This window comes from Alosa alosa, chromosome 1 (assembly GCF_017589495.1).
Source record: "Alosa alosa isolate M-15738 ecotype Scorff River chromosome 1, AALO_Geno_1.1, whole genome shotgun sequence".
Classification (NCBI taxonomy): domain Eukaryota; kingdom Metazoa; phylum Chordata; class Actinopteri; order Clupeiformes; family Clupeidae; genus Alosa; species Alosa alosa.
This window is the reverse complement of record NC_063189.1, coordinates 44625213-44636017: the sequence shown is the minus strand read 5'-3', so window position 1 is coordinate 44636017 and position 10805 is coordinate 44625213. Positions and strand designations below refer to the sequence as shown.

The 10805-nt window shown below is 42.5% G+C and overlaps 1 long non-coding RNA gene across 1 annotated transcript; it reads right to left on the bottom strand.

Moving 5' to 3' along the window:
* Positions 1-2597: 2597 nt before the first annotated feature.
* Positions 2598-9144, bottom strand: LOC125307541. The gene is made up of 4 exons (XR_007195740.1): positions 9108-9144; positions 3257-3334; positions 2948-3036; positions 2598-2814 (listed from the first exon to the last, which is right to left on the bottom strand). It is a non-coding gene; the product is annotated as an uncharacterized LOC125307541 (long non-coding RNA).
* Between the last annotated feature and the right edge of the window lie 1661 nt (positions 9145-10805).

The window sequence follows — 10805 nt, the reverse complement described above, 5'->3', positions numbered from 1 at the left end:
AAGAGCAAGCATAATATATTTATATATATATATATAAACTTTATTATTATTTTAGGGAAGAAAAAGTATTTATTTAAATGGACGTGTTTAGCTTTCACAAATTAAAATTAACTCATGATTAACCAATGAGTAGTATTGAATTTATTAAACACCTGTGAATATCTCAGATGTTTTATCCTCAAAATGCAATGAGAGCAAGATACATGCATTTATATACCTGAGTGGGAATCAGTTTTCATTCCTTCAGTTTCATTTAGGTGTAAGCATTCTGCACCACGTCTCTTTCTCTCTGCAACAGATGTTGTGTGTCGCCTGCCACTCAGCCTTGAGTAAACAGTGTCGGCTCTCTGTTCCAGGAATCAGCTCTCTCTGCCATGGCACAGGCTCCGTGGCTGAGATGTGTGATGGGCCGGCGCTGCGCATTAGCACCCCTCCACGCGTCCACACTCCTCCTGATAGGGAGTGACCTTGAGGCTGCGCTCAAGGACAGATGGATCCATGACAAGCGGGGATGCTGCTGCTGCTGCTGTTGCTGAGGCTGATGGTGGTGCGGTTGGCTGTGCCGCGGTGCTGGATTACTCATTCAGTGCGTGTCAAGCGGGTCCATGCACCGGGACTTGGCTCCACTGCTGAAGGTCCTCTCTCAAACTCACAGCGCAGACTCCCCGACTCCCCATACAGAGCAACAGCTCCAGTGCAATCAGGCTTTTCCCAAATAGATTTGTTCCATGCTCTCTCTTTCTCTCTCATTTTTCTTTACTTTTACAAAATGGACACAAAATGTATCCATACCTGGTTATCCAGTCATTGGCAGGGCCAAGTACAGTGTCTGCAGTGATACAGAATAGTAAAAACAATGGTAATGAATAAAAGATGACAATCTGATATATAAGCAAGGGATTCATTTTTAGTTTTGTGATTAAAACCTTTAGAAGCTGTTGGTTAAACTTCAGGTTATCTTTTAATGAAAATATTAAAATGGGAAAAAGTTTTCTTTCCTTTTTCCCCGAGGATAAGCAATAGGGTGTCTTCTTTATGGTCAGACATAAATCTACTGAACTGCTCCATCAAGAAATATCATCTAAAGACTTAATCAGAGATAAGAAACAGATCGCCAAAGAAAATGAAGATTTCTTTCTGATTTTTTATAAAAGAAATGATTAGATCCAAGCATTCCTCATTCGATTACTTTCTAAAATCCTCGGAGAATGTGAAATAAAATCAGCCTCTTTAATTCTGTCCGAGGCATTGTAAAGCGCGCTTGAAGCTGTCACTGGCAAATCACTCTCAGGCTGCCTAATATCATGGCTGTTGCTGAGACTGAACAAAAGGAAGATGAATTACATGTGTGAGTATGCAAGGGTTTTGTGCAGCCTCAGCGGTGCTGTTCTATCCCTTTCATCTGCTAGCTGTCTCCTGCTCCATTCACTTAATTATGGCCAGGGCCGCAAAGCCCGAGGAGAGGCCCGCAGTGAAGCCCCGGCACAAAGCCCTCAGCCATAGGAAGTAAAGGTATGAATTAAGGACTTTAAAATGCCTTATCCAGTGGCTTATAGCCTCCCCAGTGTCGCAGGCTCGTATCTGTGTGTGTATGTGTGTCTGTGTGTGTTGTGTGGTGCGCATGTGTTTAGGCCCCCGAAAAAAAAGTAGAGCACAGAAGGGCAAGAACTTGCTCTTAGCAGGCATAACAGCTGCAGGCAAAGAGGATATGTTCCTATCGTCGTTGTGCATGTAGGTAGTTTTTGTGTGTTTTTTAGAGTATGTGAGTAGTGTGTGTGTGTGTGTGTGTGTGTGTGCAGCGCGCGCAGCGTGTGCGCAGCGCAGCGTGTTCGTGTGCATGTTCCTGTGCATGCGCAGTAATGCGTGTGTGCGCGTGTGCGTCGCAAGCGCGGCGCAGCGCGTTGGCGTGCGTGTGCCTGTGCCTGTGCGTGTGCGTGCGTGCGTGCGTGCGTGCATGCACTTGTGGTTTTTGATACTAGTTTGCAATTGTCTGGAGAAAAGAAAAGACTGACTAAATGGAGGGGGAAAAAAGAGAAAAGAAACTGTTCTCTCTTTAAATGGATGTCATTCTGTGCCATTTGCCCATTCTGGCGCCAGTGCGCCGCTCTAACACAATATTCAGAGTCCGGCGAGTTAGTGTGATTAGGCAGAGACACCAACATCACAATCGCATTAAGGTCAGACATGTAGCCCCACCAGGGGCTACCAGGCAAACACTGCTGATTACTATGTCATACATCAGAGGCCAAGCACAAAGAAAGATGAAATACATTTTTCCACTTGGAAGGAGACACAGGAACAAGGGGGGAAAAGTAATTACATGTTTTGGCCTTGGAGGAATACCCACGAAATCAAACTGCAGCAGAAGTGATAGCACAATAGAAAACATACAATTATTGCTAATGGAGGGCAGTGTTTACCCAGCAATTAAAACGTCAGTTAAAAAGATACCAAGGGAAGGTTCCATTCAGTGCTAAGTGACAGACTCATCTTCATTTACCTACAGAACAAGTGACATACCCCTTTTTTCCATAATAAATTTCATAAGAGTTTATACAAAATAGTCATTGCAGAATTACTGATACTGTGCTATTTTATTTATGCCCACTTATATTGTCAACATTTCAGCTGCTGCTAACCTGTACATACACTGTTCCATGACAAGAACTCCCTTCCTGTGAAATTGCATGACCATTTTGTGGGGTTTCTACTTGTCTTGCTACATTAAAGCCTCCAATTCCAATGACCCATTGTGATCCAAGCAGCGCGCCTCAGTGTGGTGCCTGGTGCAAACCTCATCCCTGACAGGGCCATCTGAAACAATAGGAATTTCGGGAAGTTCAGCGCCACAAAGCAGGATTCAGTGGTAAAGGTTGCTCCCCCACATGTGTTTTGCAGCTTAGTTTGCCCGACGGTCGACGGTATCCTATTATGAGGCAAAGCTTACTTGCATGGACGGTTTGTCTTCTGGCTCATTTCCATGATATTTGGTGCAGTCGTCTTGATGGGCTCTTTCCCTCGCCTCAAGAATCACCTCTGCTCAATTAACAACAACAGAAAGCGCCACCACCCAGGGTAATGAAAGATCTCCCCTGAATATGTGTTGTTAATTCAAACTATCCTTCTTCTGCTTTATTCTAATCCTTCTCCTGCTTTATTACTGGCATATTATTGAGGTACCGATGTTATGACATCTACAAGCTGTTCACTGTAGCCTCTCATAACAAGGCGTGGTTGTGTAACTGTGCATAATTACCCAAAGGGGAGCTCAGCCTCCTCCATTCCTGCCATGACTCATGCATATAGCGTGTAATTTTGCAAGACCGGCAAAATCCTATGGAATGAAGAAAAAGAGGGGGAAATAAGGGAACATAACTTCAAAAGGTTTAATGATACCAGAAATCATCAAAGAGAAGGACTCCCTGAAGGAGTCTGGCCCTTTTTTTCATTTAACATGGTGGCACACAAGGTTGCATTTAAATTGTGACAATATCAGTTTCAACCAGTAGCATCAGTGTGCATCCTTATTTCCGCTAAGGGATATTCCAGTGGCCTACACTGACATGGCTGTAGAGTATTCTATTTCTAGGACGTACACACACTTAACATATTATGTTACCAAGACAGACTACACCAATGAAGTCACACATATACTGGAACACACACTGCTGAATTTTTATTGACCGTTTTAAAGCTATTTGACAACTCTCTGCTCGGCCATTATCATGCACTGTTCCTTATTAACTGATTAATAGCAGAAACCACGCACAGTGACACAGACAAATGTCTTCCCAAGCCTGTTCAGTGCTTAATATCCAGTGTTTCCAAAGCAATCCTCTGCAAGAGACATGCTCTCCAGGAGTTAAGATGTTTAAGCTAGGATCAATCGCATTCAATTTATGGGCTGAACTGGGACGGGAATTCCATTAAGTAGCTGGGACAGCTTCCCATTTGCTAACCCAAAAGGGGAACTCCCCTCAGCTTTTTGGGGAGTGAACGGCTCATCCTCTCGTCTGCGAGCGTGAAGTCAAAAGTGCAAAACGATGCCAATGCAATAGACCCGCGGCAAGCGGAGGCAGCTGAGGTGGGCGACGGAACAAAATACACGGGTGGGGCACCCACATCAGACTCTCGCAGAAGCTTCTAGACATTAGGCTGCAGCGTGCTCTTCCATCTCCGCCCCCCACACCCCCACCACCACCCCTCACACACACACACAATGCCTTTGATTGTCTAGGCTTTGATCTGGTTCAGACGGCCCGCGTAATGCAGTATTATCTTCCCATCCTCCGTGCTCCAGTTCTGAGAGCCTTTGCTCCCTCGCTCCCCTCCTTCCACGCCGCCATGTGGATTTTGCCGCATTCACCATCCTCTGGGAGACCTAGGTCAGAACCTCACCAATTTGCCTGCCTGAGACACCGCTCTTTTGTTCTATCTCTGTCTACCTACAACAGGTTCACAAGGAATTTGGGGGGAATGTAATTGTCTGTTGTTCTTGCACCTTGTCCACATTTTTTGATTGGCGGCAAATGTTTTATGAATTGAATTATGGCAAGTCAAAGCTGTTATTACTAATTCCATTGCCTGTTTTTTTTGTGGCTTTGCAAATGCCGTCCCATTCTTAAGTCAGGGTTTTATTGTGTGTTGTTATGTTTAATGTCTCCCTCATTTTTTATGATTGTCATCCCAAAAGGCACGTTATAGTAAATGTCAAGAAGAATAAATCACAGAATTAATCCATATCCTGTTCCCAAAAGTTAACGGTTCTGGCCTACAGAAAGTGTTTTGTATAACGTGCAGAGAAGATGCTCCCACTGTATATCCATCTTCCTATCCCTCTAAGGAGTTCATTCTAGAATTAAAAAGCTGTATGTGTTCCATTACGTGGTCTCATTCTCCAGAATGTGCCAGTGCATTTTGTGCAGACTTATGATCACACCACAGCCCTTACTCTGAAGATGAAGGATGACTCAGACTTTGACTGCAGTTGTTAACCACAGCAGACAATGAGTCAGAAGTATTTGAAACGGTGGAGAGGCATGCCTATAGGACATTAAACTCCAGCTTTATCCTTCCCTCAACTCTTTCTCCTTCTGCTCCTATTTATGTGTATTAGTAAAAAAAAAACACAGAAAAAACATTGAAGTTTAAATTATAGCCATTTGTGCCTGTCTGTGAATGTGTGCAAAACATCATTTCCCACTGAGAAAAATCCTCAAAGCATTTTGTTGCAACAGCACTGAATGATTTGCCTAAGTGTCCTATTGGACAGCTGGGACCATAGCAATCTAGTATCTGTAAAAATTGTTGCCCCAAGAAGACTAGAGCTAAGAAGGGAGATGGAGTATAGCTGACTGTTGGGTGCTGGATGACCAATGTGCTGGAATGTTTGCGCTAGCAGGGGGTAGACACAGACAGACAAGGACTCATATGGGGAATCCATCTCAAAAAACCGCCTTCCAACAAGGGAAAGGCTTTGAATGCCGAGTCTGTGACCTTGCTGCTGGTGCTGCACATTGCAGAAACATCACCTGTGTGCCATCACTCTGCTCCATGCTACATCAAAGCAAAGCCTGTGTGACTAGACTGGCCTGGATCTATTACAGTATAAAAAGAAAATCTTCGACTTTCTGAAATGAACAGGAGGGAAAAGAGTGGGAGGAGGAGGAATAAGAAGGCAATGGGGCCGCGCGTTTCTCAAGCTTAATTAGATAAACAAATGCCTGATTGAGACTTGATGCTGTATTCTAGGCTACACACCAGCTGTTGGGCCCCGTCAGAGCCAGCTGTGTACATGTCTCTTTGTACACTAAATCAAACGTCCCATTGTGCTCGTCTGGAAAACATTAAGAGTTCGGGTGGAGGGAGGGTAGCTTTGATATAAAGGGGAGGAAATGGGTAATGTCCTGGAACCATATCCAACATCCTAATAGGAACTGGTGATTGATAATAAGGAGATTGCCAGATCATCTCTTTCTTTCCCTGTCCTTCTCTCTCTCTGAGACTTTTACAAAAAACAAACACACTTGTTGATGCAATGAACTTGAAAATGGGGTTTCACATGATTATTCTCATTGCGCAACATACAGCGCAGAGAACAGACAGGAATCTCTGGTTTCTGTTCTTGCTGGGCTGGTAGCAGCATTGCTTTGAGCTTTTTTCGATCACATGGCAAAATAGACACCACATTTTTGCTGAACCAAAATGGCCACTCATTTGTAGCCACTTGAATGGCTCTACATTGCAAATGCCTTTGGAGCAATCACATAGCTGTCCCACTTCATCAAAAACTCATTCTAAATAAGGAAAACAACATTTTTTCTTACAAACCTATTTTGTAACACATCAGTTCAACGTGTTGGTTAATCACAGTCATTTTACATTCATTATGCACTTATATTTCTGTTGTCCTGGTTATAACTATAAACATCCTTCTGACTAAAGAAAAACTAGATGTTTAAGGAAAACCACAAACATCCTGAGAGCAAGGACATGGTTTTGTGTCATCCAGATGGAGGTGCGTGTTTGAGCGTCAACAACACGCCTGGCATGCTGGTGAAAGAGGAAAGCAGACAAACAAACAAAACAAAACGAAAGAGTTTGAAGGTTTCTGCCTTCCAAATGAGGTAACAACTGGCTTGCAGGCAGAGAGGCCTCTTGTTCACTGCTGTGTATCAATCATTCGCTTTGAAGCAAGACTGCCCTCCTGTGCGTGGAACATATGAAAGTCAATATTGAGAGCAGCTGGGCATTCGTAACGGACATAACATGCTGTTTATTGGCGGAAGGAAGAAGGGAGACAGATAGGGAGAGCAAGACGAAGAGAGATAAACACAAAGCAGCCTTGGAGAGCTTCTGAGGGCTGGCTGCATACATATCTAAGTAAATATATTCCGAATGTGGACCCATCTGACTGAGGAAATTTTACATCAATCACCACACGTCTGAAATTAACTGTCGGGGCAGTCTCATTTTGATTCCTTTCTGCATTCAGAAATGCATCTGGTTATTTTCTGATAAGAACTGTCTTTACTTGCGCTTGCTTTGGTGCTCTGGAAGCACGGATGTGACATGACATTAATTTAATTACAATGATGGCAAAGACAGCTTCAGATTCATCATTGATTCAGCATTGATTTAATGATGCCTTTGTCGCTTTGATTTAATTCTATTTATTTTCTGTTGCCCTGAATGAGGCTGCTATGAACCAAAACAAATCAAGCTATCTTCAAGGCAGCACAGGCAAATCTGATCCATATGTTATGAGCAGATTTTCCTATAGTCTATGCTACAATGCATATAAATTCCATAACTTATTTTTCCATGAGTAAGAACAATATAATATTGCTCACTATAGGCAATATATGGAATTGTTAATTAACATTATGATATGGCATGTTAATACTTGTTTTGAGGTTATGAGAGTTAATGTGTTGCAGGTTATTACACCTATATTTCCTCTGAGTTTCTACCACACCATTATATTTCAAATATCTGGAGCTACATTAAAACAGTACTCTGGAGTATTTGCAAACTAGGCTGCTTTATTTATCCTCCAATTTTCAGACTAATTATATGCAAGATATAATTAGTTTTTTAGCTCATTAAACAAACTGATACTTATTTTTATACTGAGATAGTTCAAAACAATGATATATTAATGGTTAAATTTTTTTAATTAATTAGTTCATTATGAAGGCATTTCACCATGTGGTTGGTTACTTTCTAAGAGATTCTGACCAATGAGAAACCAAATAAAACTGATAATAAACATCCAATCCAATTAAACTGACAAATTGTATGCAATGTACTAAAGTACATTTGTTTTTGCTTTTAACAAGCAATGCAAGAAGAAAAACTGTCCTCCAGCCGTACAGCAGAGCGAACAATGCTTTGTTATATACCGTGACTGTAAATTGTTTGTATTACAGAGTTATGGCCATATTGTCTGTGTACCATTTGAAGTTGAGTTTTGCTTATTTAATCTAGGTCAGGTTGAGAGAAGCGATTTGAGCAGTCTGACGCCAGGAGAAAGGCAGAGCTGATTCCAGCGCTCTGTGATGAGGTGGGGAGCACCAAATCCTCTCTAGGTCAAGACAAATCCACCCCAGCTGGCTGTTAATCTTCCCGCCATCGCTGAGAGGTTCTATAGTGTGTGTGTGTGTGTGTGCGTGTGAGTGTTTGTGTGGTGTGTGTATGTGTCTTTCTGTCTGTCTGTCTGTGTGTGTGTTTCAAGGGAAAATATATAATGCATTAAAGGCTGTCTGAAAAGCAATCTTTACATAATAATAAAGGCAAGTGAGCAGGAGGTGTAAGTGGCACTTAAAGGAAAAATCTGGCAAATTGTTACATGGATTTTGATCGCTAGACATCGGCAAGTACTGCCGAAAGGGGGGGGACCAAAATCGGTACCGAACTGGACTAGCTGCGGTTAATGGCCAGTACGCCCAGTCAACTTCAATGCTAGGTCTGGGGGCAGCATCTAAACCTCCCTCTTTTGCCTCTTAAAGAGAAACTTGGCAGGATTTCCCCCTCTGCTGGAGAAATTGTGCATTATGCTATTTCAAACTGTGGGAAAAGGTAACGATAAAGCACATGGATTTGTTTACAAGCTAGCGAACGGTTAGCATAAGTTTGGCAGAACTATGTGGATGTTACAACGAGTTTCTTGTTTCTTTCTCTTTCCGGGACAGTCTCAATGTTGCAAGGTTGGTTTTCCGCCTGGGGACGCTAGGCACAGCGGGGAAAGTCACCATTTTCAACGGAGCAGGTCATTTAACCATCCAAATGATTTCTAAACAGGTTTATTACGTTGAAATAGTTGCCAATGTCTCCTTTAAAGAAGCCCTATGCAGGTCTTGTTATTCCTTCGCTGTTTCTGGGTTTTCGCCTGATTTGGGCTCGCATTTTTCACGACATAGCTCCCCCTGCAGCTTCAGTAGCAAGTGACTGCTACGCTAAACCCCCACTAGCTAGCGAGCTAGCCATCAAGAAACCAAGCTAAACACATACAGGGCTCACAATAAAACGGTCGAGCAAACAGATTGTTCAAGAGACTATCAAACCACATTACAAAAACAAAGTTCACCCAAGGGTAGGCTACTTACAATTTCAGCAGCAACAAAGCCAAGTCGGAGTCCGTTTTGCAGTCTTCTTAGAAACTACAATCTGACTACATTTTCAAGGCGCGATTGGATACTTCCGCTGAGTCACATCCGAATGTGTTCGGACCGCGACCAGAAAGTTGCATATTCGTTTTTTTCCGCGGAGAAGCACTAGAGGGAGACGAAGCACCCACCAAACAACCCAAAAAGTGTTGTAGAACCATCAGAACGATTCACAACCTGCATAATTAAGGTCATTTTTGCTAAAATTGCAAAAAGTTGCATAGGGCTTCTTTAACAGACTCAAAATGTCATAAAAATGTCTGTATATGAACTAAGTCCTTATGTGACAAAAACGATCCATTTTCTACTCATTAGCTAGCTTGTAACGTGCAAGATTTGGACAGTTTCCATGTAGTTACATAGTTATTATATGATCATAACCATTACAGTGCTCAAAAACCTATTTTTGAGGGGAAATAAACTTCAAGTTTTCGTTGCAAAGCCGGCATGAGCTCGACAACTTTCTTGGGCTTTTCTGGAAGTCACTGGTGGAAACTGAGGTAGCCTAGTGACAGTACAAACGGTTCCTTCACAATTAATGAGTTGAAAATCCATTGTTTTGTCACGTAAGGGCCCTGTTCATGTTGCACAGAACTTTCAATGACATTTTGAGTCTGTTAAGAGGCAAAAAGGCAGGTTTAGATGATGCCCCCAGACCTAGCATTGTAGCTGACTGACTTGGAGCAGGCGCGTCAGACTGGGGGTAGCCTAGGCTAAAACCACTACTGATTATAGGGGCCCAAGGGAAGAGGGCCCTTGAAAAGTCTGGAATATATTTTATTTTACCTAGGTTGAGGAACATATGGGCCCATCAGGACTGCCCTGACTGGGAGTACTGGCCATTAGCTGCAGCTACTCCAGTTCGGTAGCACTGATTTTGGTAATTGTTTTCCCTATCCTATAAGATTGGCATGTTACAAGGTTTGCCACTAGGACTAATGGAGACCATTAAATTTATAGAATGTCTTGCATGCTTTCACATGCAGCAACAGAAAATTGCATGATTGCATGAAATACAGTGGCATTCATATTTTTATATTACTTCAGTGGAATGCATAGGGGCATAATTCAACCTAATGTTTCCAGCATATCTCTCTCCCCAGACCAGAATAAAAATAAGCAAGAGGGAGAAATATCCATCTTGATTTAGATCACCTTCATGTGCAATTAACAAGGGAGAAGTGGAGTGGGACGTACATCACACAGACACAGAGAGAGAGAGAGAGAGAGAGAGTATAGGGGATGAGAGAAGCATGAAAAATTCTGTTAAATGTTTTTGCACATTTATTTTATATTAGCCTAAGTTTTTCCCCTCTGAGATCTGATATGTTGCCCTATCAGTCCTTCATTCTGCAGGGGAGAGCTACATCAGAATTTCCAATATTGTGCATGTTAGAAGTCAGACCTAATGAGACCCTGTTAATCACTGTGGCCTTGCCATTAAGTAGGAAGGGGGTTTAAATAGTAAATGCCATGAAGCATTCAATCAAATAAACATGAAAACATGCTTTGAGTTTTCTGGTCTGCGTTATAAGTTAAGTATGCAACAACTTGTGAGGGCATGGGGGCGATTGGGGATTGGGGATGGCAATACACATGACATCAAACAAGCCCAGCATTTTTCTTCAGCAAGCGAAG